The following is a 26,971-nucleotide window of genomic DNA, read 5'->3' as shown; positions in this document are numbered from 1 at the left end:
CCAATTTATTTTGATTTAGGACTTGCAGAAAAATGTGCCTGTAGCTGTCAAGATCTGTAGCTGCGTCGAATAGCTGCGGCTATGAAAGATGCTAGGTGGGGTAAAAGTGGGTTAGTGTCAGTTTCATTGGTTTTTATTGATTGTTGTAACTTTTGCATTTGTGTAGGGTGTAGTGATAGGTTGTGATGAAAATGTGTCAGCCATTTTAGTAGTTTTATTGTTATATAGTCCTCTTTTTTGGTGTTTGCTTTGGAAAGTATAAAAGCCAACATTTTCTGCAGTTTTATCCTATTGATTCCTGAACTCTGGCTGTGCACGTGGTAGGAGTGTGGCTGATGGGAAAAGAAGTGTTATTCTTTATTTACACATTTGAAGGTTTATTTGCAGTGTTGTGTGTGTTAGCTGTAGTGACCATTGCTATCAGATGGTGTTCATTATCATTTTCTTGATTTGCTGTTCTTGTACTTTTAATGTATCTTGAGGTATGCAGTACTTGGAGGTGTTTGGAGTGTTTTGTGAGGTAGTTCAATTGCTGATTCATTTTTTTAATGTGCTTATTTTTGTATTTTCTTGTACCTGCATTGTTATCATCACCCCAGTGGATTTGCACTAGATCTTAAACATTGATTGTTGTAACTTTTGCATTTGTGTAGGGTGTAGTGATAGGTTGTGATGAAAATGTGTCAGCCATTTTAGTAGTTTTATTGTTATATAGTCCTCTTTTTTGGTGTTTGCTTTGGAAAGTATAAAAGCCAACATTTTCTGCAGTTTTATCCTATTGATTCCTGAACTCTGGCTGTGCACGTGGTAGGAGTGTGGCTGATGGGAAAAGAAGTGTTATTCTTTATTTACACATTTGAAGGTTTATTTGCAGTGTTGTGTGTGTTAGCTGTAATGACCTTTGCTATCAGATGGTGTTCATTATCGTTTTCTTGATTTGCTGTTCTTGTACTTTTAATGTATCTTGAGGTATGCAGTACTTGGAGGTGTTTGGAGTGTTTTGTGAGGTAGTTCAATTGCTGATTCATTTTTTTAATGTGCTTATTTTTGTATTTTCTTGTACCTGCATTGTTATCATCACCCAAGTGGATTTGCACTAGATCTTAAACAGATAACTCCCGTCTAAGTTCAACCTATTTTCTAAATACAGTGGCACTGCTGCCGATGGAAGCAAAGATGTATGTAAAGGTTTCTTAGTGACCTTTGTAGTATTTATAATGATTTTTCACATGGAATGGAATCTCTCCCATTCCTTAACTGTGGCAGCTCCCTTGGCTACCCATTCGAGGCATCGTCCACACAGGACTTTCTTCACTGAATCTGGGAAGAGTTATGAGGTAGTGCACCTGGTGAATGCGAACTAGGTTATGATATCACTGTTGAAGTTTAGAACAAAAAGGTGGGAAAAAATGTTTCACCTAAAAAAACTAACGATGACAGCAAATGTAGTGTTGTGCGATTAACTTCTGCCATTCGCTAAATGTGGCATCTTCCTTAACTACCCAGTCTCAGCATTTTGTACACATGAGTTTCATCATGGTTATGTTGGTTGTCACTAAGAGGTGTTTGTGTACTGGATACCACTGCTGATGTAGAGGCTTCATTTGTAGTTGGAGTTGTTGATACACTGGCAGATGGAGGTTATATAGGTGGTGCTGATCGCCTTCCATGCAAGAAATGGGCCCCATTCATTTTTCTTTGTTGATGTTCATGTGCTTTACAATAGTCATTATTAACCTCAATTAATCATAATAGATGTTCACAGGCTTTGAGATGGAACATTGAAGGCTCACAGAGTATTATTGCAGGAGGTGCACAGTACCTCTTTTCTGGAGCAGAGTTATTTTCCTTTGAAGAAGTGCCATCTTTCAGCTGTTTTTTTTCATTTCTGTGTGCTTCTTACTTGTTGGTGAGGATTGTCGATCCAAATGATGATGTTGTCACTACTCAAGCTCTCATGTCAAGAGATGTTGGAGTAACACATCTGTAGACAAGTCATGAAATTCTTCCTTTCTAAACGTTTCAACCATCTCTAATAACTCTTCACATAGAATGTTGCAATGCTACTTGTGTTTGAAGACTCTGGCCCTCATTACAACCTCGGCGGTAGCCATGCCGCTATTGGCGGCATGGCTGCCTCCGAAATCGTGTCCGGGCCCACAGAATGAGGAATTACCGGGCCATTCCGAATTCGGAAGGCCCGGTAATTCCTCCCTCCAAGGACCCGGACCCTGTCCTTCCCCATTCCCATTTCAGGCCCGATAGGGCTGAATGGGAATGGGAGAGGGAGCAAACAACGGGCCATTACGAGTTGGCCCGTTGTTTGCTCCCTCATCCCCTCGCGGGACCCAGTAAGCACGCCTGGTTTACTTCCTGGTTCCCGTGAGGAAACCTCGTAATGAGGCGGTACGGGGTAAACGGCGCCGGTACCTTTTACAGCGCCATTAACCCCGTACCACCAGGGTCGTAATGAGACCCTCTGTCTGTTGGTAGCAGTACCTTTGATGGGATGAGGTAGATTCTGCACAACCAACGCTCATAGCTACAATGAAGATATAAGACCACATATAAACCAGAAACACTACACCCATTATGGTCCACCACATCATGCATTTTCTAATATAGAATGTCCACATCATACTAGGAGACTCACACTAAATGACGAAAAAAAAAGACAATGCTTCAAAAAATGGAAAAGTAAACCAAAAAAGAAAAAAGTAGTTTGATGAACTAGGTCCGTTTGGTGACTTGTTCTCCAAGTTTACTTATCCTACCCTATCATCTTTTGATGGGGTAGAAAAGTCTACCTTTTCTACCCCATTTTCGCTTGTTCTCCATGTTTACTTAACATTCCCATCCTTTGTCCTGCATGCAACTAGTATAAATGTTCTTTGTTTATTTTCACCAGGTTTACATATCCCTGTTTGTTTTTTTGTAGTGGTATTTTCTCATCATTGTTTATATTGTTGTAGTTTTTTTTTTTTATCCAGGTTGGATTGCACTAATGTTGTATCTTTTATATACTGCGAATGGTGCACTGCATATAAAATATAAGGTCACACAAACGTGTGTATTAAATTGTGTTTATTAAAGTGTGTGTGTCATTGAACTGATTCTGTTTTCTTTTTTTCAGATAGAAGGATAATATTTATTTTAAACATAGATGTATAACAACGGCTACGATTTAGCCCAATGATCTATTGGTATTTGGAGATGCTGGTAACCGCAGCAGCGACTGGGGGGTGTCGTAGGCGCGATTTTGATAACACATACACGCGGCTATAGCTGTAATGTGTGAAAAGTGCATTCTTTATGTACTCTACTTTTGCTGTGTCCTTTGTTATTACTATTTTGCATTAAATGTATGAAAATAAGCACACACAAGATTTGGGGCTTAGTTGGATTTTTGCTAACCACGGCTGTACATAATTTCTGGGGCAAAAAAATTGAATATGGAAACATTTTTTAAATATATGGTGTACATTCTTGAAAGGGTAAATAAATATTTAAACACAGTTGGTTGAAAACATGTTTATTTGAGAGGGTATGTGCTTGTGGGTTTTCTTTTTCTTTTTTTTTGGAACAGATGATGGGCCTCATTACACGGTATGCGGTAACCATGGCACTATTAGCGCCATGGTTGCTGCCAGTATTTTACCGTGTACGCCTTGGTGGATGGCAGAATTACCACCCTACTCCAAGGTGAGCGGGGGCGGTAATTCCCCATTCACCAAGGCACTTCCCCATTGCCATTTCTGCCCCCATAGGGCTCAATGGGGAAGGAGCTAATTATGGTACCGCAAATTGCGGTACCATAATTAACACCAAGGTCCCTTTGCGGGCCCTTTCCCCCAAAGGGACCTCGTAGTAAGGCGGTAAGGGTTTACCGGTACCGGTGCCCTTACCGGTACCGGTAAACCCTTAACGCATTCCGTGTAATGAGGCCCGATATCTTCTTCTTTAGCCAATTTTCTGGATTTTTACTGTCCATGATTTCCGGTGCCGGCGCCATTAACCCCGTACCGCCTCATTACAGGAAACCTTTGCGGATCCCGCAAGGGGACCAGCATGCTAACAACGGGCCTGTCATTACCGGGTCCGTTGTTAGCATGCTCCCCATTCCCATAGAGTCCTATGGGAGCTCAAATGGGAAAGGGGATTGTCCGTGTCCGTGTTCCCTGAATGGGCAAATACCGGGCCCTCCAAAGTCAGAATGGCTCTGTATTTCCCCATTCAGGGACCACGGACCCGGACCCGAGTTTGGAGGCTTTTGGAGAATTCTCCCTACATGTACTAACCCCACTATTCCTTTTGATATTGGTTTTTAACCACAGAACATCTGTACAATTCAGTCATTTCAGGATGGTTTTTAGAAATGTGTTAAGAATTATTTGTAAAAAAATGTGTATTTTATCTTACTTTTATGCAATGGCACAGTAATTCTGAATCACCAGTCCAAACTGGGATTCAGTGTTTTGCAAGCTCTTGTTGGTGCACTAACCTTTACACAGTTGTCTCTGAGAATGGGGTACAGCCTTTTTTTGCCTTCTTAACCGCTGTCTCCTTCCCCATACAAAAGGCTGTCCCCCAATAACAAAAAATAGAGGCAACCCATTGTTCTTACATATTCCAGAAGGGTACAAGTGTGCCAATCAATTGTAGAGGGCCACGTATTAGAGAGCCCTATAGTTCATGTAGCCAATGAATCATTGTGTATTTTGTGACAATGAAGATGACTTGCATTAGAGGAGGGCTTAGTTGTCCACCTTATATTAGAAACCCAATCACAACCCCCATCAGTATGGAACGTATACTTAGATGTTCCCTGTAAGCCTATCACATATCTAAGTAGGTTTTTGCAGTTTGCCACGTAGTGTGACGTCAATGATGACACATTTTTGCTATCAAAGTTATGTTTTTTATGTGCTGTATTGAGATTGTGCTGTGCGATGTCAGATAATGTCCATTGTAACGCCCTGTTTTAGTTAATTGCAAATAAAACAGTAATATGTTTTGCCAACTTCCTGTGTCGGTGTGATTATTGATGTATGAGTAAGTTCTGCATCCCCATCCATCTCTTAAGTATTTCTACCTCATTTTAAAGAACCAGAGGTCTCGAGTTTCAACAGTATGCTTGTAACTGGGTCTTAGGCTGAGGTTGATGGTGGTGGAGCGTGCAAGAGTTTAGGGTCATGGCTATGCGTTGGGGTTATTAGTGTGACTTGTGCAGTAACTGTACTTACTTTAGGTGATTGTGGAAGGGATGGTTTGCCTGGGACTATGGGATGTATCCCGTGGCATAGTGGCGGGGATGCGGTCATGGTGTCTCATGGCTCTTCCACGCTCTGACAGGCTTGGACAGAAGCCTTAGTTGTGGGGCCTTCGTGGGTGGGGCCGGCTACCGCCTGCTCGCAAATCTGGGCTGGAATAAGTAGGTGTAGGCATCCAATCAGAGCCCAGCATATACAGCTGGTGGGTTGCATCGGGTAGCGGCCATTTTTAAACAAGCAACGTTGGGTTGATCCAAATGATTACACATTGTTTCCACAGAGATGAAGCAGATTACAAGTTTTAGAATGATGGTTAGGAAGCAAGTTTCAAATGCTGATGATCAGGTGACAATATCAGCCTTCTGTGCAAGTCAGAGGAAGAATGCACTGCGCAGTGCTGTGGGTGCAGGAAGGGCCATCAGCACCTACCTCATATGTTTATAGGGATCGCGCTGCTCCTGCAGTGTGCAGTGGACTCCTTCAATGTATCCAGGCTGTGTCTTAAATTGTCAATGTCCTTTTTTTATTGATTGCATGTCTTTTGAATATTCATCAATAGTTCTTTTAATTCTGTCAAGGAATCCATAATCAGATGTATGGGTCCTTGTTGTAGTGCTTCCTTTTTAAATCTTGAGACTTAAATCACTTCTTCATCTGTTTCAACATTTTCTTTGAAATATTTTTCAACAATTGAAGATATAATATACTTTCAAAATATGTGTGTTGTTTGTATACACATTTCATAGTTTTATAATGGGTAGATACATTATATCTGTTTGGTTACTGATGTTTGTTCCTTTAAATATAATTGTTAGTTTCATTTTACATGAATATATAGAATGTACTTACAAAATCCTGATTGTGATGTATTTTCTTCTGTAGCATTGTTTTCAGCGTCTTCTTTTTTTAATGTCTTCCTCTGTAGTGTTATTGTCCTCCAGCCGTTCAATGTACCATTCCATTTTAGTAGTGGTACAGAGAATCACTTCTTGGGAGTTCAGAGATAGAATTTGGAAGGAGGAAGATTAATGAGGAGAGAAGGTGCAATGTCTGTGTTTGGTTGTTCATTGTTTGGGTGGGGCATGTCTGTCTATATGATTTCAAGTAACTTAGATGCTAGTGAATTGTATAGAGCCTTTGAGAGATTGGTGTTCATTACAAGTATGCCAGTCCAGAAACCACTGTGCCTGTAAGCTTACTGGCACTGTTGTTTCTGGACCGGCATACTACAGGTCTGCCTGCCAGAGCTGCCATGCCTGACAGGTCTGACCCTACCGGGCACAACGGTCACGTTAGGCAGACCATTATGGAAGCACCAGCACCGTTAGTCCCCACTCCCATAGAGTACTATAGAGTGAATGGGGACTTACCATTTATCGCCACCAGACTTTCCGGCCTGCCCAGTTTGTAATCTCCTGGTGGCAATGGGAAATCATGTGTCAGTAAATAATAATGGGTTCCAGCAGCAACCTGCCAATAGCACTGGCACGGTTACCTCAAGACCCATAAATAGCCCCAATGTATTGTTTTTGAGTGATGTTTATATATGCCAATAAAAATGTAGATAATATTGTATTATTATATTACAAGTTTTTCTACATAGTACATTTTTATTGTTTGAGAGTGAGGTGTGAGAGTGATGAAGCAGTATGACATGGTATGCTATGCTCATGTTTGACAGAAAAAATGTTTGCAAACAAAGGTTGTTTCTCAGTGACAATGGAAAATGTGATATGAATGAGAGTGCATAAGAAACCCTAGTGTGAACCAAGCAGTATAACTCTACCCTTGACGCACATTGTGGTTGTGTGTGTGTTTTTTAGTTGGATATTAAGCTGTTTTTTTGTGACTCTATATTGGTGATCTTCTACTTTGTTAGAATTGTGGAAGTGTGAAATCATGAAGTGAAGATGGTGAATGTAAAGTGCTAAGTGGGTAGGGTTTGAAAGTATGTGGGACATTTTCTTTATACTGCAGGATTGCCACTATCATGTAATTGTTCGTAGTAATTTAGAAATAATAATGAACAATCATATTTGAAATGTTTCCAATTTGCTTGCAAATGGTGTGCTTTGGAAGGACGGGGATCTATTTGGGTGCCATGCTATGAAATGCAATATTTTGTTATGCAATTCACTGACATAGAGAGATGTAAAACGAATGGGGGTGCATAGTGGGTTGGGGGAAACAGTACTATAGATGAGGTTTGCTAACATGGTTTTCTGGGTCGAAATGGAGATGAGGCGTGCACTCTGATTCCCAGTCAGAAAGCAACAATTAGCGGGTCATTACGAGTTTGGAAATAGCCATGGCGCTATTAGCGCCATGGCTGCCTCCAAACCCGGGTCCAGGTCCGGTCTGACAGAATGGGAACTTACCGGGTCATTCTGAGCTTGGAGGACACAGTAAATCCCCATTCTGTAGACCATTCCCCATTCCCATTTGAGCCCCTTTAGGGCTCAATGGGAGTGGGGAAGTCGCTAATTACGGGCCCGCAAATAGCGGGCCCGTTATTAGCGCCCTGGTCCCTTAGCGGGACCCACAAAGTAGGTGTGGTCAAACCACAAGTCCTTTGCGGGTACCGCTAAGGGACCTCGGAATTGGGCGTTAAGGGTTTAACGGCACTGGCATCATTACCGGGGACCGTTTACCCTTACTGCCCAACTCAGAATAAGGCCCTTAGTGTTCTCCTCCAAACGTTTTCTTGACTCTAACAATCTTCAGGGAGGCTGTGTTTCTTTTCCTTTGCAGATGTGTCTGGATAATTCTCATTAAAGTCTCTAAGGATTCTGGTACATGTAGTCACACACTTTTTTCAATGCAGGTGACTAGGAACCAACTCTCCTCCAAAGCACAAATCTTTCCCTTCATAGGGGGAGGAGGAAAACCATGTTTATGGCTCTCCATAGTAAGGCATGATGACCCCTGTGCTACTGTCTCTTGAGCCCGGGACTCTTGAAACACTGTTAGGAGAAATGGAGATGAGGTGTACACTCTGATTCCCAATCAGATTTTCCTGCTAAAGCAACAGTTAGTCTTCTCCTCCAAACATTTTCTTGACTCTATCAATCATCAGGGAGGCTGTGGTTTTCTGTGTCTGCTTAGATCACATGACCATTGCACGTTTAGTGGAGTGGGGATGGGCACTGAAGGGAGGAGATACATGTTGATATGTTTTGTTGATTAGTAGTCGAAGTTATTAGTTTGTAGGTGAAATGTAGGATAGTGGGTCTGGCTGTTGGCCCAATGCTAGCTGAATAGATAGAAAGAGGCAAGGCTTTTCACTTTACATGTTATTGGATGAGGATGACTAAGAAGGGCTGATTAAATGGGTGTAAGGAGGATGAAGCTTGTGACAGAGCACAGTTATGTGAGTAGCAGTAGACTGAATGCTGTTTATGTGGAGTTGACCTACAGTCCTTAAGGAGAGGGTTGTGATGTGTGGAAACTGGAGCTGGGTGGAGTAACTCAGTGCCAGTGCATTATTTTGCAGTTTTTTCTCTTGATACCTTTGACATGAATGGTTTATGTATATATTACTTGTATTATGTGTTTGCTTTATTAAGAATTGTTATGTTATGTAAGAAAAGAAGTGGGTAATGTGGTGTATAAGATATATTAGAAGTTGGCAAGCTTAATGACCAGTTAAGGCCATTCTAATTTTTGTAAGTTTTGTATGGTATATGAGCTGTTGGTTGTATTCCACATTAGTTAAGAAGTTAAAGGTGAGGTGTAGAAGTAGATGGGACAATTCTTTGTACTGCAGGATTGTTGCTAGGAGTGATGGCTGATGACCTATTAAAGGTCTGGGGCATAAATGGCAGATCTCTGAATTTGTGAGCATGTACATCCTCCACATTGGGGTCGGAAGGTTCTCCCCAGGTGAACAGTGTTGAAAAATGTGGTCTAATGTGTGTAATTTTCAGCTCTTGTTTAATTTACACTTGCTAATCACAGGTATCTAAGCACAACATACTGAAAAATGTATGCCTTTTCCTGGCTGTTATTATTGATGGATTGAACTCCTATGCTGGCTGCCCTCTGAGGTGTTTACTTCAGCATATGTGGTGTTTCTGCTTCTGGTAAGAGCATTACTGGAAGCAATGATACATGACTGGTTTTCCCGGATGCAATTCTGTTGTGTTTTTACATCCAGTATTTACAGTTACTGCATGTGTGGTGGCAAAAGTCTAATCATCCAGTACAACTGTCTTTACCATATATGGGATCAGTATTTATCAGACAGATTTCCTCCAGACATTTTATCACCATCATATTTGAATAAAGCACTGAGTAAATTGTGTTTGCCTGTCTTCACGAACAGGTAACACAATCCTGAGAATAATACCACCGTTGTTGAAAGAGGATAATCAGACAGTTGTCTACTTGCACTACCCAGATCCGTGTTGCCCTGGCTGCAATTACTCAGAGAATGTGTGCCCTGTTTTCCCCTCCCCTCTCCCTTGCACCTCCTCCCTCCCTTTCCCTTTGCACTTCTCATTCTTGCACTTGCACGATCTGAATGACACAAGGCCTAGTACAATTGTTTGTCTTGTCTTCCCTCTGTCTTCCCTCCCTTGTCTTGACTTATCATATCCTATCATCTAGGATGTTCTTGGGAATATATTTGATAATTGTTGGTCATATGATAATTCTCCACCTCCAATCAGACTTGCCCCATCACCCCCACTCTCAAAGGCACTCCCACTTCAGCCCTCCACCTGAAGCAGGCACTAACTCTTGAACCCATCACTCCCTCACCACTCTCCATGTTTCACTTACCAAGGAGACATGCCAGTTGTCCCATGTGTGTGGCCATGAATGCATCCAGGGTACTGTTTCACAGTGCCATGAGGTCCTGTGTGGACCTAGGAATCCAGTTGAAAGAAGGTGTGGAGGTCATGTCCGCATCACATGTGATATGTATATTTAGTGTTTGCTATTGTTGTGGAAGACATGCATCCTCCCAATGGGATGACACACATGGCATATCACACATGCATGCAGTTCAGGAAACCATTGATGTTTAGGAACTATTTAAAATCATCTTTTTATATCATCTGTTGCCCATGGGATTGTGGGTAGCCATGTGTGCTGTTGCATGGTGTAGGCTGAGCTATTACTATCTTTGTGAGTATGTGTGGAAATGTTTGCATTCAAGGTCTTTCACAATGAGCTGGACTATGTAGATGATGGTGGGTTGTTGCAGCTAAACTGTCTCCTGATTGGTTACTCGGTTTGGCCCTATGGGGATATTCTGGGTATGTGTGGCCATCATGTTCTCCTCCTAACTTGCAGTGCCATCTGTTGCATCAATGTTATCATGCTTTTAATCAGTAGGGACAGCTCCATAAGATACAGCAGTATGGTTTCACTAGTTTGCATGGCACTCTGAGTCTTGTCTGAGGTGCAGGTTAGGCCTGCCATGTCCACAACAGGTGAAGAGGGTGTACCTCTGCTTCCTTTCAGAGCATGCAGCAGTCACACCCACCTCCTTTGTGGTGGATGTTATTTTGTTGGTTTAATGTACTATATTTGGCATTGCAGATAGACCAAATGGCTGATTTTCCAGCATCTGTTGTGTCAGGTTATCTACATCCTGTTTTCTCTGTGGGTTTCAACATATCACACCCATTTTCTTCCGGATGTGGTGTGGATGTTGAATTATTACGGTATCTAAAAAATGGGTAATGTGGTGTATAAGATGTCAAATTAATGAGGGTGCATAGTAGGTTAGGGAAAACAGTATTATTGATGAGGTTTGTTAAGAACATGTTCTGGGACTGTTTAGTGCCCATGGCCATTGAAACTTTAGGAGTGTGAGGATGGACAGTGAAGGGAGGACATACATGCTGACATATTTGTGTTTGTTAGCAGTAGTAGTTATTAGTTTGTAGGTGAAAGGCAGGATAGTGGATTAGGCTATTGTGGTATTATGCTGAAATGGGTGGAATCAGGTGAGGTAGTTAATTGTGCATGTTTTAGGTTGGGGATGGCTAAGGAGGAGAATGTAAATGGGTGCTGGGAGAAGCAAGGGTGTGGTAGGACCTAGTTATATGATCACTAATATACTTAATGCTTTGTGTTTTGAGTTGTGATTTAGCTGTTAAGTAGAGGCTTATGAGGTATGAAAACTGGAGCCGGTGGACCAACTAAGCAGCAGTGCATTATCTTGGTGCTATGTTCTCTTATCACGTTATTTCTGAGAACATAACATAGATGAATTAATAGTTGGTAGCTATATGAAAGCAAACATGTGTTACATATTATTTTGGAACACCTTTATGAATGTGAATGAAGAAATGTCATGTTGTTTCTAGGGAACGTTTCTTCTATTTAGAATTTGTTTGGGAATTGTATTCTGAAGTTATGTGTATAGTATGTGAGATATTATCTAAGAAGTGTATAATAGTGGTATGGGGATTACAGTGTTATTGATTAGGTTTGGTTGGGTAGTTTTATGCCGCTGCTAGCCATTCAAACTGTAGTGAAATTGGGGATGGGTAATGGAGGATGGATGTATGGATGTGCTAATATCTTTTATTGAGTAGTAGTAGTCATTTTAGTTTAAAGGTTCCTTTTTGAATAATGGTGGCACATTTGGAACAGTTTTTTATGTTTGCTGTCATCTGAAAAGGGATCAAGTCTGTTTTTGATTTAAATCGTGGTGGTATATTATTTTTTTCTGATGGGAGGTGTACTCCACTTCAGTATATATGTTGTCAGGAATAAAAAAAAGTAAATTATCTGCACCCAGGAAAATCCCAGGGTGCGTATAACTATTACAATTGGGCTGACGGGCAGACACAGGCTTTTATGTTCTGAAGCTTTAAGTGAGTGTCTTTTTTAACTTGGCCTTACAAAGCCGTTAAACTCCATCTCCACCTCTAAGCCTAGGCTTGAAAGTTATATTTTATATTGAATATATTAACAAATGTGTGAACTTAATCATTTCACATTTTTTTATGCAGCTTTTCTGTAAATTGCCATCAAGAAAACAACAACTAGCTATAAGAAAGGGTTGTCTGCAGGGAAGTAGACGTAAGCAGTATAATAGTATTGTATTTAAATTCAGTAGATACAAATCCTGTATATAATCCAACAATTTCTAGTGTTGAGGATAGTTTTAAAAAATGTTGAAGCTGAAATAAGAGGTATACCAACACAAAGTTTTGCTGGAATCGATAATGTTTTTATTGAAAGTTAAAAAAGAAAAAAATGTTTCAAATGTGTTACTAGCTAGTAAAAAAAGAATGATTTTCAGAATAAAAAATTGCAAATGCGCAATCAATTTGAAACAGATGAATGACGATGTATATAGTTAAATGTATCACTAACGAGTTTTAACACATCTTTGGGGAAGTGTGAAACCAAAATCTTGATATGTGGTAAAACGTTTTTTGGAAAAGAAAAAAGTACACCATTTTATACAAATATAGAAACATTTCATGTGCTTACAAGTGATAATTTTTGTGACATCTTTGGTGCAGAGTGGAAACACACTTCTCATACTGAAAGATTTTTTTAATGAGCAGAGTTACATTCAAGGAAAGAATGTTCCACTAGCTGATGATGAGGGTGGACATAGCTATGAATTCTGAAATGGTGTGATTTCTAAAGAATTATGCACTGTAATAATACAGAAATGGAAACTGCAGGTCAGTCGAAATGAATTGAAAGAAGCAATGTGAGGTGTGGACTTGCAAATTTTGTGAAATATTGATACATTTTCTTGTAAAGTTTTAAAGGGATTTTCTGCATTTTTTCACAAAAACTATTATGTTCAAAGACAGATCAAGATGCTACAAAGAATAGATGATGTGAGGTTTATGAAAAACAGCACATTTGGGTCATTCTCTTGCTTGTCTTGATAAAAGAAGATGTAAGAGTCAGGTCATCATATACGGATGCTGGCTGCACATCATACTAAAATGAGATACCTTCTAGGTAAACTGTCTGAGTGCAAAACACCAGGTATGCCTCTTGCCGTCTTAAATGAAATACTATGGACTGTAAGTTTAGTTTCTACAATGCATATGGTGAATATGATGGATTTAAAAGAGTATGTGTACGTAGATGAAACACGTACAGGAACTGGAAATGCTGATTCTATGCTTTCAAAGGATCAGAGTTTTGAACAGTATAAAAGAACTATTGCAATGTTTGAGTTGCCTTATACTGAAAGACCTGACATCGTTTGTGTATCTTGTCAACACACCTTTTTATACTTTTTATAAGTCTCAAAATTAAACACACTGTAGAAGATGTTTGGAAAGAACTTTATATGTATTTTTTTTTAAAGAGTGATTTGACACAATTGAGGCACGTTATATTTGTAGACACTGGGCCTCATTATAAGATGTGCGGAATGGGTTTAACGGTGCCGGCGCCGTTAAACCCACTCCGCACTATTACAAGGTTCCCTCACGGGACCCGATGTGGACGTCTGGTTTATCCAGACGTCCATAGTGGGTCCCGCGAGGAAACCAGGGAACTAACAACGGGCCCATTATGAGTGGGCCCGTTGTTAGCTCCCCCCATTCCCATTGAGCACTATGGGGGCTCAAATGGGAAAGTGGAAGGACTGGGCCCGGGTTCCCTGAAGGAGGAATTACCGGGCCCTCCATACTCGGAATGGCCCGGTAATTCCCCATTCAGAGGACCCGGACCCGATTTTGGAGGCGGCCATGGCGCTAACAGCACCAGGGCCGCCTCCAAAGTCGTAATGAGGCCCCCTATGTTGAATTTTATAATCAAACACGTTGTTAGGCAGAATTATATGCAGTACCCTTTGGGAACACCACACACAATTAGGACGACAAGTGACAGTACAAATTCACTTTTGGTACAAGCCGGTACTACACAGTAAAGTGGTAGCGATGGCTGAGCAGCCAGACTTATCACAAGAGCAAATGAGTGAAACAATAATTACACAAAGGACAACAATTACTATGATTCAAACAAACACTGACTCAAGGTTTCTGAGTAAAAGAATATACATTTATTTACACATCAGTTTTAAAATATTTCATTAAAGTAAAGCAGTTGAAAAATCACACTCTTAATACACCACACCACTCCCAATAGATTCTGGACAAGTTAACCTCAAAATGACATGTGAGAAAAATGGCACTCCAGTAATTTAAAAGGGGAGGGGAAGACAAAGTTAGATAAAAATTGAGCAGCACCAACAGGTAAGTAAGCAGGGTAATCTAGAAAGAGGAACTACAGTGATGGAATCAAATCAAAAAGGCTTAGGGCCAAAGTCAATAGGACAAAAGTCTCAAGATCACACAGCGAAGAGAAGAAACCAGCAGCAGAGAAAAGCGATGAATAAAAGGTGCACTCCTTAAAATGCAAGCAGGGTCCGTTCCTCCTGGCTATCCGGTTCATTGTAGCTCTGTCTACAAATTCGACCAGAGAAGGGAGGCCTTGTGAGCAGTTTGGTGAACTGGTTGTTCCCACCAGCTCAAGGGAGAAGATTCCTTGCAGATCTTCGCTGTCATCGAAGTTTGAAGTTTCAGACCTGCAGCAGATCTTCACCGGGTGGTTCAGTTGTGGTAGAGGTCCTCTTCTGTCAACTTCTCCTCGGGTCTCTCGATCCAGTGGTGACTCTGCCTTTCCAGACCCAGAGACCTGCTTTTTATGCAGTTTTCCCCCATTCACACAGCCTAGCTGTCAATCACACAGCAGGGTGGCTGTCCCGCCGGGACAGTCACCACAGCCAATCATATCAGAGTGCGACATGGGAGTCCTAAACCCCTCCCTCACATCCTGTCCCCCTCAGACATACAGGCGCCTATGGAGGGCTTCTGTGTAGAAGCCCACGAAAGGACGCCGAACAAAGGAACCAAACCTGATTTGGCACACAGAGTAAAACACGAGAAACACTTTTACAATAAGTAATGGCGAATAAACCCAGCCAGAACCGTATAAAACAAATATGGTCCAGCGGGTTTAAGCTCGAGACTACCAAGATAGCCTAAAATAATACCAGGGCTATTTAAGATAACCATGGTAAAAAAACAGCTTAGTTACCACTGCCATTGGCCACGTCTTAATGAAAAGGGAACAAAACACTCTTCCAAGAGAAATAGACAACAAGGGGTAGTATCAACCCCTTCCAGAACTCTACGAAAGATAGTTTGTACTGGGTCTATAAGTTTTAAAAAGAGGCTAATAAAGTCAATGGCAACTTTACATGTTCTGAGAGACAATAGTCAGTCCCAGAAAATGAAGTCGGATTTGGGAAGTCTGAAAAAGACATCCCTGTGTCACTGCACTGAAGGTGCTGTGTAACACACAGTAAAAAGATGATGCCTATGGAGTAGGTGAGGCTCCACAGTCTATGAACAAGAACATGTTAAACACACAAAGCAACACACATGTAAGAGTGGGAAAAAAGGCTCACACTCTTACCAGATGAAAAAAATAAATCCGAGTAATCCAGCAAAGCTGCTGAGGGACTCAGTAGGTAAGCGAAATTGGCCATTCTGGAGAATTCTCCCTAACGCACGTGTTCCGCCAAGAAGTGTCTTAAACAATATGATAGTGCCTGATATCCCTGAACATTTTTTAAGTGATTGGATGGCAAACTGTTCATCCTTTCCAGGTTATTGTTAAATTGCAAACACAAATGTCAAATCTGCCTGAAAAGTTATTAGTGCAAGGTGCGAGAGACAAGGTTGTGTATTTACCCCTGAATGTGGAAGGAAATGTTAATACTGACATTGCAGATTCTTTGTTTGATTTAGTAAAGGGTGTTGCCACTAAAGATAAGAGTATTTGGTAACAGATTATCTACATTAGAAAAGTGAAAAATGCATTGGCGTTTCTATTGGAGCACAATGATTTATACAAAGGCAGTCCGACTGTACCAGGCTTGTCTATGCTTGATGTTGAGTCAACAAATAAAAGCAGTGAAGGTCAGTTTCAGCATCTATCTTTTGCAGAAGGGAATAGTTTGCATGAACATTACACTATTCATCCTTTACACTCACATGAAGTCATGAGCGACAGATTAGAATTGTAACAACTGAAAACAACAAAAAAGTGCACCAAATAGTATCTGTGAAAAGACATAAGGCCATTGTTTTCCTATGTTTTTTACAACTAATCCTGGATGGAGATTGGATGATCGGAAGGTGCAAATCTCTGCTTCAGAATATCTTTGTACAAGATCTACACAGAAGATTCACAATTTTGACTAATTGCATGAAAGTGAATTTTATATTATGATGTTGCTCATACATTTTAGACCGGAACTAGATTTCAAAATCTTTCATCATGTGAGATACTGCAACGGGTGAAAGAATAAAATGAGAGGTACTAAAGCATATTGGTATAGGAGACACTCTGAGGTTAGATGCATGATCAGAAACTTGGGATCTCCAACCTGGTTTTTGACTTTAGTGACTATAAGTTGTGCTGAGTATGGTTGGTATGATCTTGCAGAGTGCATTCAGGAAACTAATGCAGAGAAAAACAACAGAGAACACATGACACTAAGAGAATTGTGTTCTATGGACCCTGTAAGTGTATCATGTTATTTTTCATCACAGATTTCTAGCCGTGTTAAACTTTATATGTAATAAAGAAAATGGTCCACTGGGCCCTGTGGAGCATTCCTTTTGGAGGAAAGAGTACCATGCATGTTGGACTCCACATACACATATGCTGTTGTGGATTAAAGATGCTCCTCAGTTTGGTAAGGAAAGTGATGACTGTGTGGTCGATTTTCTTGAAAAATATGTTACTTGTTCTATTCCATCTTAGTACGTGAATGCTGATGCGGATCAAGGTGGAAAGGTTTCAAAAGCATTCATGTGGAAAGTACTGTCAAAGAAAATACAAAAGTAAAGACAAGTACTACAGTCAGTGCAGATCTGGCTTTCCAAGGTCTGTGACATAGTTGGTCGAGTAAATATATTAATGTCATCTGTTCGACGAAATGTTACTGGTAAGTCACTGATAAATACATATAATTTAAAAAGAAATAAGGAATGACAATTCATTAATGATTACAATGCTGGCATTGCTCAGCCATGGAATGCAAATACTGATGTACAGTTTATTGCTGATGATTCAACAGCTGTTGCTCATTATGATTTAGTATACATGACAAAAGCAGAAAAGAGCAAAGCAGCTGAAGTATGGGCAGATTTATCATCAGATAAAAGTTTCAGTCAGAAACTTGTAAGCTTTGGTTTGAAGATGCTTTCACACAGAGGGAGTGATAGCTATAAAGATGCAGATTGAGTAACTAGTTTGCCTCGTATTGAATGTTGCATTAATGTAGTTTGGTTAAGTCTTGGACCAGATAGTACTAGAAATTGGGTACTGAAGCCTTTGACAGATATTGAGCAGTTAGATGAAGCAGCACCTGACAGTACAGAGATTTTGAAAATCAAAAAGATTTTTACATATTATCGAAAACGATCTGAAATGTTGGAGGATCTTTGTTCATATGAAGTAGCACAATGCTACTCATATCGAAATATTGAAGCAAACAGTGACAGATGACAGATCAAAGTACATGGGTGTAGTGGTTGTCAATTGAGACATGAACATGCAAGTCTTATTAACCACATGAAACTGTCTTGCCAAACTGCAGAGAAAAGGGAAATATTTTATTTTTGTCTTTTGCAGTTGATCTTCCCATGTCGTGCAGAGAGTGATTTACTTGGACGTTTTAAAACTTGTGAAAAATCACTGATGACAAAAAATGCTCAGTTACATATCCAGAATTTGAGCAGTACTTGGAGTTACTGGAGAAAGCACTACACCAAGAATAACTTTTGGCAGCTGAATTGGCAAAAGAGGCTCCTGAGGGCAGTCAGGATTCTGCAACAGGAAGTCAAAATGTTCTTGTTGAGCCCATTATTCAAAATGTATTGTAACTGCTCCAACAGGTTTAGCAGCATTAACATTCTGATTCATGGAATTTGTGTGCCGAAAAACAGGGATTTGTGCGCCATTCTGCCTGCAAATCCCCATTTGTTAAACAGGGATTTGCGGACAGACTGGCGCATAAGTCCCAGTTTGTCGGTGCACAAATTCCATGAATCAGCCCCTAAATGTAGGAAGTGTTACTTTACATCACATGTGCATGCTACTAGTAGAACATGACAACAAACTAGAGTATCAGAAACGTGTATCAGGTTCAGCACAAGAAGTAGGAAAAGTTCTTAGAAAAATAAATACCTTGATTGTAGATGAAGTAAATATGGTGTCTAACTTGATTTTTTATTCACTTGCATATGCAAGAGGTTTTGAAGACTGACTACATATTTTTATTTGGAGGTAAATATGTACTTGTTTTTGGAGACTTATAACTCCTGTGAAAGGTCAAGCAGTTTTGAGAAAGCTGCAACCTAAGGATGCTAAAAAAAAAGTATAGGAAGTAGTGGTCATTTTAATCTTTGGAATTGTTTTGAATTCCAGGAACTTACCATTAATATGAGGCAATCTGGGGTGACTTAGAGTATGCAGAAATGCTTGGTAAGATTTAAATAAGTGTTCTTGCGGAAAATGTGAACACAGTCTTAAAGGGAAAACTGATTTCTAACCTGTTTCATATTGTGTGCAGTCTGTCCGATGTCATGTTTACTCTTAAGGAAAGATATTTTTTTGTGTTGCTTTGATGTGCACAATTTCAGAGTGTAACAAGTTTAACTGTACAATGCAACTGTCAGGGAAGCAAAATATTATAGATGTACAATTGTGTGATGTTTTAGATGTTCATGTGATGCCTTTAGAGTTGGATAATAGAGCAAAAGTTTGATTAGGTCAATTAGAGAATTCAATTTTAAAAGAGCAGGTCGGGAAGGTGTTTTAAAACTGTGCATCAATGCACGAGTAATGTTAAAGAGGAACTTGAATGTAGAAATTGGTCCAATCAATGGAGAGATGGGGAGAGTGGTTGCATTTCACACATTTCCTCACAGTACAAATATTGAACATGCTGAAGTTAAGTTTGATCATGTAGAAGGAACTCACATGATTTCTCGGAGCTCTGCGCGTTTCATGCTTTTTAAAGATACCTGTGTGAAAAGAGCACTGTTTTGATTGTGCTCTGCTTATGCAATAACTATTCATAAATCACAAGCACTTATTAACATTGGTCATAAAGTGTTTAAAGAAGGAATGTCATAGGTAGCTTTGTCACATGTAAAAAATATAGGAGTTTTATTTTTAATAAAAGGAAAGTGACAGCTGACGTTTCTTGCATTGCAGAATATAATAGGTTTCATGTACTGTATGCCCCTCAACTGAACAATATACCTGTACCTGCAAAGCACTCATCCAGGAAATGTATGGAGTCAGTATAAGAACATTCAAATGAAATTAGTCCTTGTTAGACTAAAATCCACAGAATTTAATGGAGTTGGATAGTCATTCCAGTATAACATACTCTCTTTGCAGCTTTAATAATGAAACAGGAGTTGAATGCTATTGTAATGCAGCTTTTTGTATATTGTTTCAAATGACCCCATTGATGCAAGGAATATCTTCTACAGCAGAGAAGCAGCTATGTGAACTTTCATTTCTTAAAATATCTGTAGATGGAAATCTGCACACTTTACATTCGGCAATGTCAATCCGAAATGTAGTAACTGTTGCAAGTGGAAATCAACAATTTTCTTAAAACATACAGGAAGATAGTCACAAATTTGTAAAGAATGTCTTCGAGTTATTAGTAAAGGAACTGTTGATGTAGATAGGTATTTAGTAATTAGTTATGAGTAGAATCATAGGTGTCCAAAATGTAAGAAAGGTTATACTACTCCAGATTTCTGTCAAAGATTTGTGTATCTGCATGTGCCTGATCAGAAACATGTAACATTTTCTGATCTTGTAACTGATGCATTCTGTCATGATCCCAGTCAGGGAGCATATTCCTCATTCAGGCATTCAGGCTAGGCTGAGAACATTAAATCAATCAGCAGGTCAAAGGTGGGTGTTAGCCTGGCACACATGGCATTTACACCATTCACAGAATCTGCTTCCATAGACTCCCATGATGTTCAACAGTATTTTCAAACACTTAACACTTAACTCTATATTGGCAAACAAACTTTTTTAACGTTTTCTCATCCTGAGTACCTCCGCAGAAATCCACAGCCCTAATTTGTTTCCAAATTTCTAGAACCTGCAAAAAAGAGAAAGAAGACAAAAATAATTAGAAAGAGAGATCTCTTTAATATAGGAATCAATTCAAGCCCTTAAGGATTACAGTATTTTTACCTGTTGACTTACCCAAATACTCATTCTCCAAGGAATAGACATTTTAAGTCATAGAAGCTACATAGTTCATCAGCAACCTAAGTTACATTTTTTTTTCCATCCCAATGCAACCCTGACGAGAAGCTGGATGGAGAGCTCCACAATAACAAAACACAGATGAAAAAGGAATTCGACCATACAGTTAGAATGGAGTGATTTAAGGGAATACACATCTCATCTAGTATTATCTCAGTTAATAGAGTTTATAGCATTTCTATTGTTGTCATGTGTTTGTCCAAACTGAAAAAGAATCCTAAAGGCTCCAAGGTATCAGGTCCACAGTCTGGGAAGGTATTACGCTCCTGAGGTGTCCAAGTAGACGTTACACATTCCATGACATGCAATGCAGTGACTGTGATTACAATTTACAATCAACACTGCAAAATCTAGTTTTTAATAAGTATGTATTGATAATGGTTCAAAGTTACACTGCAGATGGTAGGAAAATTAACATGTCAAAAATGAATTTTGTAAATAGTGAAGTTTCTGTTAGTAAGAACACTTTTAAAATGTGTGCAATTATTTTTCATGAGGGGACATCCATTGAATCTGGACATTTCATGACATGGGTGCGTACAGAAGTAAATTGGCTTGTTTGTAATGAGTTTAAAGTCACACACCAAGCTAGATTGCCAAAGTGTTTAAAAAAAGCTTACTTAATGTTGTTCGAATCAAAGTTTTAAAATATATGTGTAATATTCTTTGTAAATATAAACATTCAAAATAAAAATGTGAAATAGAAAAATAGGCCAATAAGTGTTTTATGTAAAGTAGGGCATGGTTTGTAACTAGGATGTTTTTTTTTTAAATCATTACTAAATAAATGTAGATGTAATATTGTGAAGATTATGTAATATGTAAATATGTAATAGCATTCTGCAATCTTATACTTCTGTTTGATTCTGTAAAACACTGTGGGGCCGATTCATGGAACAAACGTGCGCCGAAAATCTACGCGCAAGCAGGCGCAAGCAGGCGCAAGCAGGCGCAAGCGGAAAAAAACAGGTGCACGCTCACGCGTGAGATTCATGGAAGTCCCTGCGCGTGTCTTCCTCGGGATGTGCGCCAAACCCGTGCATGGCGCACACGTCACTGCAACATCCCGAAAGACGTGCGCGACGCGCACAGTGAAAGCGCACAACCTCTGCGCATACCCTAGAAAGTGGGTGGAACACGGGGCGTAACGTGCGGAATGGGGAACAACTCGCGAAAACAAGGGCGTAACTGGGGATGTACTGCAGGGAAGCAGACGGAACGCCCAAAGGCACCCGAGCCACACGTATTCATGGAATCGAATAGGGCAAAGCCACGCACAGCGAAAGACACGCACAAGCCCAAACACGTCCGCCACACGAAGGCAGGCGGTAGCATCCGTGCGCATTACAAAAGTGGCAACATACAGCAATAGTGCCTGTGCGAGCAGGGTACGCGTATCTCAGGCGTGCGCGGGAAGTTCCACACGCGATTCCATCAGGGTACGTGTATTTCGGGGTGCGCGTGAAGTTCCACACGCGATTCCATCAGGGTACGTCTATTTTGGGGTGCGCGTGAAGTTCCACACGCGATATCAGCAGGGTACGTGTATTTCAGGGTGCAGGGGAAGTCACACACACGATTCCAGCAGGGTACGTGTATTTCAGGGGTGCGTGGGAATTTCCACACGCGATTGGGCCCGTGCGAGCAGGGTACGCGTATCTCAGGGGTGCGCGGGAATTTCCACACGCGATTCCATCAGGGTACGTGTATTTCGGGTGCGCGTGAAGTTCCACACGCGATTCCATCAGGGTACGTGTATTTCGGGGTGCGGGTGAAGTTCCACACGCGATATCAGCAGGGTACATGTATTTCAGGGTGCAGGGGAAGTTACACACGCGGTTCCAGCAGGGTACGTGTATTTCAGGGGTGCGCGGGAATTTCCACACGTGATTGGGCCCGTGCGAGCAGGGTACGCGTATCTCAGGGGTGCGCGGGAAGTTCCATACGCAATTTCATCAGGGTACGTGTATTTCGGGGTGCGCGTGAAGTTCCACACGCGATTCCATCAGGGTACGTGTATTTTGGGGTGCGCGTGAAGTTCCACACACAATATCAGCAGGGTACGTGTATTTCAGGGTGCAGGGGAAGTTACACACGCGATTCCAGCAGGGTACGTGTATTTCAGGGGTGCGCGGGAATTTCCACACGCGATTGGGCCCGTGCGAGCAGGGTACGCATATCTCAGGGGTGCGCGGGAAGTTCCACACGCGATTCCATCAGGGTACGTGTATTTCGGGGTGCGTGTGAAGTTCCACATGCGATTCCATCAGGGTACGTGTATTTCAGGGTGCAGGGGAAGTTACACACGCGATTCCAGCAGGGTACGTGTATTTCAGGGGGGCGCGGGAATTTCCACACGCGATTGGGCCCGTGCGAGCAGGGTACACATATCTCAGGGGTGCGCGGGAAGTTCCACACGCGATTCCATCAGGGTATGTGTATTTCGGGGTGCGCATGAAGTTCCACACGCGATTCCATCAGGGTACGTGTATTTCAGGGTACGCGTAAAGTTCCACACGCGATATCAGCAGGGTACGTGTATTTCAGGGTGCAGGGGAAGTCACACATGCGATTCCATCAGGGTATGTGTATTTCGAGGTGCGGGGAAGTTCGACACGTGATTCCATCAGGGTACGTGTATTACAGGGGTGCGCGGGGAGCACCACACGTGAATTGCACGTGTGGGCCCTCCCAGGTGTTCCCTCTACACCCTCCATGGCACCTGCAGGTGGCTCACACCACAGGGGCCTACCCTGCACATGTCCTGCAGGCACCCCATCCACCATGGCCATGCCCCCCAGCCAACCCACATGTCAACTTGCACTACTGCCCACCAACGTATGTCCCCCTGCACCCCCAGCCACCAGGGGCACCAACCACCAGGCTCCCACCCATGTCTGCCACCACCCCCACCCCCCCAGTCACCAGTGGCAGACTCCACCAGGCCCCACCCATGTCTCCCACCACCCCCACCCCCCAGCCTACCAGGGGCAGCCTCCACCAGGCCCCCACCCATGTCTCCCAGCACCCACACCCCCAGCAGTGCAGGGGCACCCACCACCAGGCCCCCACCCATGTCTCCCAGCACCCCCACCCCCCAGCCACCAGGGGCACCAACCACCAGGCCCCCACCCATGTCTCCCACCACCCCCACCCCCCAGTCACCAGGGGCAGCCTCCACCAGGCCCCCACCCATGTCTTCCACCACCCCCACCCCCCAGCCTACCAGGGCCAGCCTCCACCAGGCCCCCACCCATGTCTCCCAGCACCCACACCCCCCAGCAGTGCAGGGGCACCCACCACCAGGCCCCCACCCATGTCTCCCAGCACCCCCAGCCACCAGGGGCACCAACCACCAGGCCCCCACCCATGTCTCCCACCACCCCCACCCCCCAGTCACCAGGGGCAGCCTCCACCAGGCCCCCACCCATGTCTCCCACCACCCCACCCCCCAGTCACCAGGGGCAGCCTCCACCAGGCCCCCACCCATGTCGCCCACCACCCCACCCCACACTCCCCAGGGCCAGCCTCCAGCAGGCCCCCACCCATGTCTCCCAGCACCCCCACCCCCCAGCAATGTGGGGCACCTGTCAGCAGGCCCCCACCCATGTGCAACTCATGTACCCCTGCACCCCCACCACTGTGGGGCACCTGCCAGCAGGCCCCCACCCATGTCCAACTCATGTTCCCCACCACCCCCACCCCCAGCACTGTGGGGCACCTGCCAGCAGGCCCCCACCCATGTGCAACTCATGTACCCCTGCACCCCCACCCCCCAGCACTGTGGGGCACCTGCCAGCAGGCCTCCACCCATGTCCAACTCATGTTCCCCACCGCCCCCACCCCCTTGCACTGTGGGGCACCTGCCAGCAGGCCCCCACCCATGTCCAACTCATGTTCCCCACCACCCCCACCCCCCAGCACTGTGGGGCACCTGCCGGCAGGCCCCCACCCATGTGCAACTCATGTTCCCCACCACCCTCACCCCCCAGCACTGTGGGGCACCTGCCAGCAGGCCCCCACCCATGTCCAACTCATGTTCCCCACCACCCCCACCCCCCAGCACTGTGGGGCACCTGCCGGCAGGCCCCCACCCATGTGCAACTCATGTTCCCCACCACCCCCACCCCCCCAGCACTGTGGGGCACCTGCCAGCAGCCCCCCCCCATGTCCAACTCATGTTCCCCACCACCCCCACCCCCCAGCACTGTGGGGCACCTGCCAGCAGGCCCCCACCCATGTCCAACTCATGTTCCCCACCACCCCACCCCCCCTGCACTGTGGGGCACCTTCCAGCAGGCCCCACCCATGTCTCCTACCACCCCCACCCCCCAGCAGTGCAGGGGCAGCCTCCACCAGGCCCCCACCCATGTCTCCCACCACCCCCACCCCCCAGCCACCATGGCCAGCCCCCACCAGGCCCCCACTCATGTCCCCTATCACCCCCACCCCCCAGCCACCATGGGCAGCCTCCACCAGGTCCTCACAATCCCCAATCATGTGCGTTATGGTCAGCCTCCACAGCCAAAAAGCCCTACCAAGTAACCCATTCACCCACATGGAAATGGAAATTACATGTTACACCCCCAATGTTCATAAAGCAAATGAACCCATGTCCGTCACACACAATGGTTGCAATTGAATGGGAAAACACCCAACATGACATGCATGAAACCAATGAGATGATGCCACACAGTGAAGTATGAAATCAAAATTGTATTAAAAAAAAATGCAAAAGAAATGAAACAAACTACAATGGCAATGAAAAAAAGATAAGCTGCATGTCTGTTTAAAAAAATAAAAACACCAAATCCTAATCCAAAAAAATGTTGTCCAAAGTCAAATGAAAAATAAAATCAATCCAATGAAGAACTATGTACACAACTTCCAAGGGTCCATGAGCCCAACTGAACAAAGGAAACCTACAAAAAACCCTAACTAAAATGCAACTATATACAAAAAGTGGAGCAGTGTCCGTCAACTCCAAATCATAAGAACAAACAAAGGAAACCTAAAACTAAAGAACTATATACAAAGGCGGCGGGCAAGTCCAGCGGCTCACTCCGTGGTGGTCCGGGCCTCAGCATCATCAAACTCCTGTTCGATGTCCCGGAGGCGGTCCTGTTCCATGGCCCCGAGGGTCCGCAGGGACGACGCCGTGTCCTCCTCCAACCCCCTGCGGATTGCCTCGAGGCACTCGGCCCGCCTCAGGGCCCTTCGCATGGAGTTCTCCGCCCTGACCATTGTGAGCCGCGCCTCTTCCGCCCGCCGCCGCTCCGCATCTATGGCGTGGCCCAACCGCTGCCACACGGAAGACACTCTCTGTCCTGGGTCATCCTGCCCTCCGGCCGATGCCTGCCCCTCCGATGTCGAAGGCCCCGAGCCTTCATGGCTCCCACCATGTTGCTGCTGCTGCTATGCCTCTGCCCGTGCACTGCCTCCTGCTGCCTGCACATCCTCCGCCGGCTGGGGTGCAGTCGTAGATGTGGCCACCCCTGCTGGACGTCCGACTCCCGACTGTGGCAGGGATGCCTCCTCCACCAGCCTGGCCGCACCGTAAGAGGCAGCTCCACAGGGCACCCAGGTGACTGGTGGGTGGGAAGATGGCACAGAGGACGACTGGCGCGTAGGGGGTCCAGTTGAGGAGGGGGTCGGAGCAAGCCCCATCAGACGGAGGAATCCAGCCTGGGTGACCTGTTCCAGCAGGCTGACGTGGTCAACGGGCCATTCGAGATGACGTGCAGTCTCTCCATGAAAAGACTGCACGTCATCTCGAATGGCTCGTTGACCACGTCAGCCTGCTGGGACAGGTCACCCAGGCCGGATTCCTCCGTCTGATGGGGCTTGCTCCGACCCCCTCCTCAACTGGGCCCCCTACGCGCCAGACGTCCTCTGTGCCATCTTCCCACCCATCAGTCACCTGGGTGCCCTGTGGAGCTGCCTCTGACGGTGCGGCCAGGCTGTTGGAGGAGGCATCCCTGCCACAGTCGGGAGTCGGACGTCCAGCAGGGGTGGCCACATCTACGACTGCACCCCAGCCGGCGGAGGATGTGCAGGCAGCAGGAGGCAGTGCACAGGCAGAGGCAGAGCAGCAGCAGCAACATGGTGGGAGCCATGAAGGCTCGGGGCCTTCGACATCGGAGGGGCAGGCATCGGCTGAAGGGCAGGAGGACCCAGGTCAGAGAGTGTCTTCCGTGTGGCAGCGGTTGGGCCACGCCATAGATGCGGAGCGGCGGGGGGCGGAAGAGGCGCAGCTCACAATGGTCAGGGCTGAGAACTCCGTGCGGAGGGCCCTGAGGCGGGCCGAGTGCCTCGAGGCAATCCGCAGGGGGTTGGAGGAGGACACAGCGTCGTCCCTGCGGACCCTCAGGGCCATGGAA

The sequence above is a fragment of the Ambystoma mexicanum genome, chromosome 1p (assembly GCF_040938575.1).
Source record: "Ambystoma mexicanum isolate Mex_15411 chromosome 1p, UKY_AmexF1_1, whole genome shotgun sequence".
In the NCBI taxonomy this organism is placed as follows: Eukaryota; Metazoa; Chordata; class Amphibia; order Caudata; family Ambystomatidae; genus Ambystoma; species Ambystoma mexicanum.
The sequence above is the reverse complement of the archived record's forward strand: the minus strand, read 5'-3'. Positions refer to the sequence as shown.